General features: G+C 37.3%; 1 pseudogene; it reads right to left on the bottom strand.

Moving 5' to 3' along the window:
* Positions 1-6,487: 6,487 nt before the first annotated feature.
* On the bottom strand, positions 6,488-6,684 carry LOC111813419 (annotated as a pseudogene).
* Between the last annotated feature and the right edge of the window lie 3,275 nt (positions 6,685-9,959).

Raw genomic sequence — 9,959 nt, 5'->3', positions numbered from 1 at the left:
AAAAGAATAAAAATGAAGTATAAGAAGTAAAGCCATGCTGTTATGTTGAGCTGTAGGGGACTCAGGTCAACAATTTCTGACATTGCCAGTGAAGCAGAAGACCCAGTACTATTATGGACTACTGGACTCTTTTTAGAAAATTTGGTGAGTTAACACACCTATAATATTCAAGTAACAGAAATTAACAAAAAGTAGGGGATACAGATGAATGTCCATTTTGTATCTGTGTATTCAAAATGGTTAGGATAAATGTACAGTTATATTCTCTTAATGAATAGAGGGATTTGTTGTAATAGTGTTTGTAAATAGGATATTATGTCCACATTGTGTATAGCAATTAACCACTAGGAAGAATGTATGCAATGTGTGAATTATTGAAACTGACCTACCAATTTGGTTTGCAACTGTCTCATTGCTATTTTTTTCTCAATAAAATTATGGAAAAAAATAAATAAACAGGCCGTTTAGTCTCCTGGGGGGAGGAAAGTTTACAGAAGAATGAATAAATATGTGTGAAATCACTACATACAAATAATGCTAATCTAAGTGAATAGATGAACATATTTGACTTTAATATGTGTGTCACAGTTCTTGTGGTACTACAGTCCTGGAAATGTCTTTTTCTCCCTGTAGTGACAACCTGAGGACTTTCCCTGCTCCCCTAAAAGGCTATCCCTGTGTGTTTACCTCAGTCCTCTCCCCTTGCTGTATACATAAACTTTGTTCCCACCATCATCTGTCTTACCACTGCAGTGCTTGTATTCCCTCCCTTCTAGAACATTCTCTTAGGACACAGTGTGCTCACACACTTGCTCTCCTCTGGGGTGACTTAGATGCAGGCATACCCACAGGACTTTGAGTAACCTTATTCACTGCCATAAAATTCCACCTCAAAGCACATTCACATTCTGAGGCAGTGGGGGGTTGGGACCTCAGCAGGAACTCTGGGGAACACTGTTCAGTTATAAGGATTGTCTTCTCTGTGTGGCCTTTCCTGCCTCACCCATTCTTTATTTTCCTCACCCATTCCTGTATTTTCTTAATGTCACTCTTTTGTTCTCATGTTACACTGTGATTTTATCTGTTCATCCTCTTTCCCCAGAGACTCAATTCTCTCTATTGTCCCTCTTGTCCACACCTTTACAGTATCAGAGAGTCTCAGAAGCACCCATCATTTTGATCCTGTAATTTGAAAGAACAGGGCTGAAGAGAGCTTGAATATCTGGGCTGTAATGTGGGCCTGAGACCCAGGGACCAGGAGTAAATGGCAGGACCATGCCAGAAAAAGGGGAAGGACAAAGGGCAGTATCCCTGGTCCTTTGACTCCAACGTCTTAGCAGTATTAGTGGGAGGGTGGGGACTGGGCATCAGGACCCTCGTGATGTGACTCTGGCTCGGGACATTAGGTTGAATGCATTTTTCTCTGTTCTAGTCTGAGAGGACATGTCTGCCTCAAAGATAAATTGAAACCACTCTGCCCCTCCTTCTTGAGGACAAACAGAAGAGAAAGGAATTTAATAAATCATATGTAAAGATGACAACTCAGTGAGACCCTGAATTGGCAGGGACTGATATAGGGTCTCCAGGATTTCAATTTTTCTAACAAAGCCATTAAAAATCTCTCTTCAGGCCAGCAAGATAGCTCAGGGGTTTAATGCACCTGCTTAGGCAAGCTTAGGCAACCGCAGGTACTGCTGTTCAGTCCTTGGCACCACATGACATACCAGTCCCAGCCCTGTGGCAGGCTAAGCAGGTCACACACAAAAAAATTTCTTCTCTTAACATGTTGCACTGACCAATCCTGAGTGCTACCTCAATGTGGCAAACTCTATCCATTATTATTAGTTCATAAAGACATGAAGTAGACTCTTCATATCAATGAGAGAATTTGAAAAAAAAAACATATGCTTTAGTTAGGATGGTTTTAATAGTAAGAGAAAGAAAAACTCCACCTAGCTGTAATCAGAGAGACAATTTATTGGCTCACCTAAATGGCCATCACAAGAAAAGAGGTATAGTAAGAGTTCTACAGGCAAAACTCAGCTTTCCATCTCTTTTAACTCAAAGTATATTCAATAGGCTAGGCCTGGTGGCACACTCGTGTAACCTCAGCACTTAGAAGGCTGGGGCAGGAGGACCATTGTGAGTTTGAGACAACCTCAGCCTCAAAATGAGTTAAAACTTCTAACATCACCAGTCCTACAGATAACCCACTACTATTATGGACTACTGGACTATATTGGATTATTTTGCTAAATTCATTCACCTACTATATTTAAATGACAATGGAATACCTATTTCTGAAAAAAATAAGCAAAACAAGGGCTACAAACGAAGGACCATTTTATACCTGCATATAAAAAATAGTTAGGATAGATATAACACTACTTTCTCTTAATTAAATGAAAAGAGATTTGTACTAACAGTGTTTGGACAAGATATCATGTCTGCATCTTGTACTATGAATAACCACTATGAAGACAACAATATGCAATGCATTAGTTATGGAAACTGTCCTACTAATCAGTTTTGAAACTGTCTCATTGCTATTTGTTTCTCAATAGAATTAATAGAAACAAAAACAAAATGAGTTAAAGGCTATTCTGACCTGCATAGGGAGACCTTTTCTCAAACACACAACAAAACAAAACAATTCAGTGAACATCAGTGAATTAATCCAGTAGCATCACATGATCAATAGATTCCTCAGGAATCTCTTAACAAAGTCAACTTGACAATTAAGGATAACTGGCAGAGAACAAAAACCTCAGAAAAACAGAAGGCTATAATTTTACTCTTATGCATCATTAATGACATAGTAGAAGCAATAGAAGTTTGCAGTTTTATTTAAAAGGAGTAAATTTTAACACACTGTGGCTTTCTTCTGCCATGTCTAGTACAAATAATTGGCCTACAGGAGGCAATTTCCTACCCCTGAACAAATCAGCGGGGAAGAAGATTGTTTTGGAAGGAGCATAAGAGGCAGACTCTGACCTCACCTCCAGGTCTTGTGGTGTAAGGAAGCTGAGAAGATAAGGGATCCTCAAGCGCTAGTTTTCAGTCATTTGAGCATGAAGAGAAAGGAAACACAGGCTAGAGAAGCACTCCAAGGGCTCGTTGCTGACATAAGTAATGCTAAAATGATTTTGATCAGTCTTTTGCTAACTCCTTCTAGGAATAACTAAAATCTGGGTTTGTTTTTACATTTCTAAACCCTGTGAAAAAGATCATCCACATCAAATCCTTTCTGAAATGATTAGCAGTTTCAGTATCTCTATATGAAGTTTGATTGTCCAAATAGGTCATGTATGCATGGTGGTCACAAACATACATGATGAGGGCCAGGGAGCTAGCTCAGTGTAATAAGAGCTGGCCTGGCAAGCACAAGGTCCCAAGTTTGATCCTTTGTACCAAACACAAATAAACAAAACTATCTATCTATCTATCTATCTATCTATCTATCTATCATCTATCATTATTTCCCAAAGACTTCTTTTTGTTTTTCTCCTGAAGCAGTTGCAACAAAAGGAGAAACAAACATACAAATAAACAAACCATGTTCTTCACAGACTGCTTCCAATATTTGCTCATAATGATGCTGACAGCGTGGGGAACACAAGTTCTTACTTCCATAGATTCAAACTTGGCTTTGGAATTAGGTGTGTGAAAGTTCTATAGGTGACAGCCATAGGAGACCACTACCCTACGTCATGGAAAGAGGTAGAAAGGAAGTTTTGACTTAAGCAGGCTGTTTGTAGGCTCAGGTAGCAAGTGGAAACTACGCCTAGTGATCGGCATAGCTGCTCACTTTCCAGGTCACTCTTGCCTTCTTAAAATCCTTCTTCTGAGACAATTCTACTTTCCTTTTGGTGACCCTGCAGTCCACTCACTGCACTGTGATCATAAAGATCCCATCATGCCCCTCACTGATGTAAATCTTACTTGGCTGCCTGACACTTGAGTGTGTGGCTCCTTATATTTCTATCCAGCTTTTCTTACTGTTCTGCTTTCCTAGGCAGATATCACAGGGTGAGGAGAACGGTGTGGCTAACCTTGCATGCACCCTGGAGAGTTGCTTTTCCTCTTTCCAAATTTCCACAACTGCCTTTGTCATAAGACACTTCTGAGCCTCTTCACAGTGCAGGGAAAGTGCCAGAGTGTCTGTACTGCTTTCCCTAGGGACAGTGCTTTCTTCTTTATCTCAGTGTGGACAGCAAATAATTTTGGTATCAACTGAACTGGTTAGTATATTTAGTTTTCTGCAAAATAATTGGTTTTATTTCAAGATAGTCTTTGTTCAGCAGCATCTGCACGGCTTCTGTAGGAAGGAAATGTTGGAGGATGCAATTGCTCACTCAGATGATTCATAGTAGTCCATTTATTTTAAGAAACTCAAGGGGCCAGGGAGATGGCTCAGTGGAATAAGCGCTTCTCTGGCAAGTCCAAAGTGTCTGCATTCAATCCCTGGTTCTGAAAAAGAAAAAGAAAAAAAAAAAAAGAAAAAGAAACTCAAGATCAGTAGTAGTGACCTATAATCACTGCACTATGAAGAGCTGCCACTCAGGAACTTGTACAAAATCCAAATGCTTGTGTCCCAAACCGTAAATCTTAGTTTGGATCCCAATTTGACAAGCGTGACACATATTCTAGGTCATATTAATGAAAGTTTAGATTTTTTTTTTCTTGTGGTACCAGGGATCAAACTCAGGACCTCGAGCTTGCCAGGCAGGCACTTATGACACTAAGCCATCTCCCCATCCCTATTAATGAAAATTTAACCACTGCCATTTTATCTTTTCCTGTTCTTTCAACAATTGCAAAAAAAAATCTTGCTCTAAAAGTCCTTTGAAAAACTATGCCTGGGATTAAGTGTAATATAAGGTCAAACATGTGTGCCACAAATATGTCAAAGAAATCAGAGAAAATTGCAGTCTGTTTGACAAATCCTAGTATGTCCAAACAAGATTTATTTTCAAAGACGTGAGAAAAGACTTAAAAACTAAGACTTGAGAAATTGATCTCTTTTCATAGAAAATACATAGAATTATTAAACAGGGTAATGCTATTATTGTTTTTTAAATATTTTTGGTACAAATTAAATCTGTTTACCTCTTCTAAATGCTAGGATACTGAAAGATGCAATTGGAGTGGTACACTGCACATTTTTAAACTTCTGCATAAAGATTTATTAGTAACAATTTTTTATTGCTTGTTCTTTTAAAACAGTAGACATAACTCAGGGACATTGTTTATCGTAGTGGAGACTATATTACTAGTGTATACTGTTCTCAGCCAACCAGGATTCTTATTTCAACATTACTCCAATTTCTGACATTATACAAACTACTCCAAATATGGCTAGTTAATAAGAGCTAAATTGTGAGTGAAATCCCAGAGGAAGTCCTACCTTAGTCATATCTTTTTCAATATTGTGTTTGATTTAAAGATGAGCTGCATACTTGGTTCTCACTTTCACAATTAGATTATTGATGGGAAAGTGCATGTCAGGAAAGAGATCAGATATGCTATGCTTCTGTGGATAGATTAATCTGAAGAAGGAATAGAATTGTATGGTAATAATCCTCTTCTAGAGAAATAGTAAGGTATGAAAATGATACACATCAGCAATGATTGTCTAAGTAAAAACAAGAAATATTACAGAGATGATTAATCCTATATAGTCATTAAAAGACATGATTATACTTGAACTGTTGAAGAAGAGAAAGCAAGTAAGGCACAGTGGGTGGGCTGAATGGACAAGGTGAATGAAATGAGATTTTTAAACACACCACTAAGAAAAGGCCTAAATGTGAAGTTGAGGTGATGATTTGAGGGAGAAACATGACAGGGAAAGGAAGAGCAAACACAAAGTCTCTGAGTAGCAAAGAGGCTCTATTGCCTCACACAAAGTGGTGTGCACAACAGGAAATGAAGTTAGAAACAGTAAGCCATAGAAACTGGGTGGGAGAACTTTATTTGACAGTCATTTTAAGGACTCCGTTACACATTTAGCCTAGATAAGATGCCTTTTTAGATTATTATTATTATTATTTGTCTTTTTGAGACAGGGTCCCACTATGCAGTTCAGGCTGGGCTTGAGCTCATAATGATCCTTCTGCCTCAGCCTCTTGAGTACTAGGATTACAGATACATGCCACTGTATCTGGCTGTCTTTTCAGATTTTTTTCAAAATTTTTTTGAATAGAATAAAAAGTAGTAAAAAATATATTAGAAATCACATATAATTTCACTAAACAAAATAAAATTTCGATAATGGTTGTTACATTGCATAATATTATCTTCAAATTAGTGGTTTAGTTTACCAGATACAAGCATGTAAAATTGGTTAAAAAAAGTTATAAGAAATTAAAAAGGAGAAGAGAAAATGGATTAAACTGAAGAGGAAACAAAAATTTAAGCATTAACTTCTCCTTTTTGTAGACCAACAGAAATCAGCAGTACAATTATCCAATCTATCCTGCATATATTGATTTTTTTTGTTTCATTTTACAATTCTTCTTTCTCTTATGTGTTAGGAGTAATCTTTTGGCGATGTAGTCCAGACAAAGTACTATGTCATAGTATGACAAAAGAAAATAATGCATATTGGTAAAAGTTTTCAATTAGCAATAATCGAGACTCGGATAAACCTCACTGGCTACAATACTGCCCCTGTGCAAAGCTGAAAATAATACATATTGATAAGCAACAATGCTCCAGAGTATTAGCAGTAAAGATGGTAAAAAAATAAATGAATTCTCCAAAAAAAGTATAATCAAAAGTATTTGCAAATTATTTGTGTACTAATGAAGGAAAATATCATGTATTAACTTTAAGATTTTTCTCCACCTAGCAAATAGAGGAATTGGGGGTTTTCCACTTAGTGAAGTGAGAACATGTATGAGTGGCTTCTATTTCATAGAAAAATAAAATCTTCCATCTAAAATAACCTTACAGGGCCTGCCAAACAGCTCAGCTGATTAAAGTGCCTGCAAGTAGGCACAGGGGCTGGGAGTTTGATTCCTGGGCCTGCTGTGCAGGCCCTGCCCCTGGGGCATGCTGAGACAGCAATTGAGACTGGGCATGGCTGGCGCATACCTGTTATCCCAACTCTTGGGAGGCTCTAGACAGGTGATCTAGTAGTGAGACCCTGAACACCCTCTAGACCCTTCCCTAAAATAAAATAAAATGAAATAACTATGCAATCAAGCCAGCACTTCTATATTTCAGTCTGTCTTTGAGGGTGTCCAACCTGTACTTACAGTAGCTAAAGCTACTAAGTCTAGAGGACTTCAGAGTCATCAACAGAAAGCTGAGAGTAGATAAAATAGAAATCTAGGCCCTGAAACTAGAAGCACTGCACCAGACTTTGTGAATACGGAGTAAAACAGAAATATTTTAAGGAAGATGAGGGCCTGAATCAAACATCCCTTCTAGTACAAGTGGGACTGGGAAAACGAAGGAACCCTGGAATATTTATGTAACAAGTTATTTCTATAGATAGTATATAGCATGTTCTGTGTGATGGCTATCATTGTTTTTTAGTATAAGACACTAGGTGCCATTGCAATATTGCAATCATTTTTAGAGTTATTATAATCAATGTGAATATCATGTTTTTTCAAATCTGTTCTGAGCCTATACAGTGTTTGCTTTGTGAACATGTATACTGAATATAGCTTGCATGGTTACACTGTATTGAAATATCAGCTTGCTTGATATGGGAAAGTATGTACTGAGTCCCTTTCTGCTACCCTGATTGTTTAATCTTTTAAAAAAAGGCTTAAACTATTTTTTTAAAAAAAAATCTTTAAACTGACCTTTATTACATGGGCACAATGTTCCAGTTGGAAGGGATGGGCAGGGGAAAACTAGCCTTGAGTGTGTTAGGGTAGAAACATGAGACTAAGACTTGTTTTTGTTTCATTTTCTCCTTATTAAAATGCCTTATTAATGCTTCATGGAATAAAAAATTGTAATTACCCTAGTGCAAAGTTTCTATATTTTTATATAGATCCTAGATATTGCAGTCCTACCCAATGTCTTTAGATAAAGCCTAGGTATTTCAGTATAATGAGTGTATTGTTTGTTACTAGGACTTGTAAATTAAGTCTTCCAAGTAGTCTTTGTCATTATCCTGCCCCCACCTATAAAGTCAAGCAGTGCTCTAAAACAGAATAACTAGGAGCAGAAACACAAAATCAGAGAGCAACCACAGTGAAATACAAAAACAGGTGACTTGGTAACCTTTAAGCATGTGGGCAGAGCCGCTCCACCACCAGCTGCTGCCGCTTGAGGTGCTTCCTTGTGATTTTGATCCATGAGATTGTTCAAGGACAATATAAATATTCTGCCTGATATAACATAATCCATTTTATTTTTCTTTTCTCTCCACAGTGTTCAGATGGGCTTTACACAGAGTAAATTGTTCTGTGAATTTTCTATGGCAGGTCATCTACTTCATTTTTCAAATCTTTGGCTATTTGCACGTTGTTTTCCATCCTCTTTAAGTCTTTAATGAAATTCAGATTTGCTTTTTTCCCCAAGCTCAGAAGTACTAGTTCTTCAGCGCTCCACAACGATCATCTTGATGAACAGTGTAACACTTTTTACCTGGATTCTAGAGGTGTTCCAGTGAAGGGAAATTTACAGAGGTAATAAATTCCTGTTATACTGAAGGCACTGTTTTGGAGGATCAAGTCATACTAGTCTTAATGAGTGTCTGCAATCATAAATACTTGTAGATAAAAGTGCTGACATTATTCAGATGATCAATTTTTCTGACACATGTTCATGCTGTTGTAAATAGGCATCATATAGCAAAAGGAGAGTGTTCAAGAAAAGAGGTTACCAAAAAATAAGCTTTATAATTTGAGAAGAAAGTGGTCATAAACAGCATATTTACATTATTAAACACTGGATGAATTGGTAAGTGTGAGATAAAAAAAATGAACATGATTATTTACAATAAGAATTATTATGCTTTGTAGCAAACTTCAGCAGAACTTTCTGAAATAAATTTCGACAATGCTTTTTTTGTGATGTTTTGAGTTTTGACATATTGTTTACCATAAACTTTCCATTAGCCAACTAAAGCACTGACTTATCAGCCTATGAGAAATTTGGGCTACTAAACATAAAAGTGCTCCGTGGAATTCATCCTCCACTTGGTGATGGCTCACTTGAGCTCTGGTGTTCTGAAGTCTGGTGACATACATGAGTCCATCACCTCTTAAGATGTCACACTGACGTGTGAGGACATAGGTGAGGGGTAGACCATGCAGCTTGCTGTCATCTGCCAAAGCAGGGAGGCTCTGACATTCAGTAACTTGGAATATTTCTGATATAATACAAAACTAACATAAAGAACAAACGTGTTTTTTTGCTGAACCTCTCAGGCAGCAAGGAGCCCTAGTTAACAAATTTAAATAGACAACTAGATTCTGCAGGTATATTCTGCTTAGAATGCATGGCTTTCTCAAGAGATCTGTCTGTTGTAAAATATCCACTTGTGGGCCTCACTGTGAGTGTCTTACAGAAGGGTCTTGTGTGAGTATTCTCATTAGGATGGTGAATCAAAGTCAAGAAGCTGAAGTAAGGGCCAGGGAGATGGCTCAGTAGAATAAGTGCTTGCCTGGCAAGCACAAGGGTCTGAGTTCAATCCCCGGTTAAAAAAAAAAAAAAAAAAAAAGAAGCTGAAGTAGAGGATAAATTAAAACCTGGATCTTGAGTTTGATAGTGATTTCTTTAACAGCTACAATGAAACTAAGAATATGTGCACAAATCATTTCCTTTGAAAATAATAAAATAACTGTAATATTCTCATCATAAATTAATAGACATAAGAGACAAGTAACAATCAAGATACTTCAGCAAAAACAAGAAACTTGGAATTATTTCATACGAATTTATAGAATTAAATTTCACGGGCTGGAGAGATGGCTCAGTGGTCTAAAGCA

This window comes from Octodon degus, unplaced genomic scaffold, assembly GCF_000260255.1.
Source record: "Octodon degus isolate 3935 unplaced genomic scaffold, OctDeg1.0 scaffold00186, whole genome shotgun sequence".
NCBI classification, from domain to species: domain Eukaryota; kingdom Metazoa; phylum Chordata; class Mammalia; order Rodentia; family Octodontidae; genus Octodon; species Octodon degus.
Note: the sequence above shows the minus strand (reverse complement) of the source record. Positions and strands in the feature narration are given on the sequence as shown.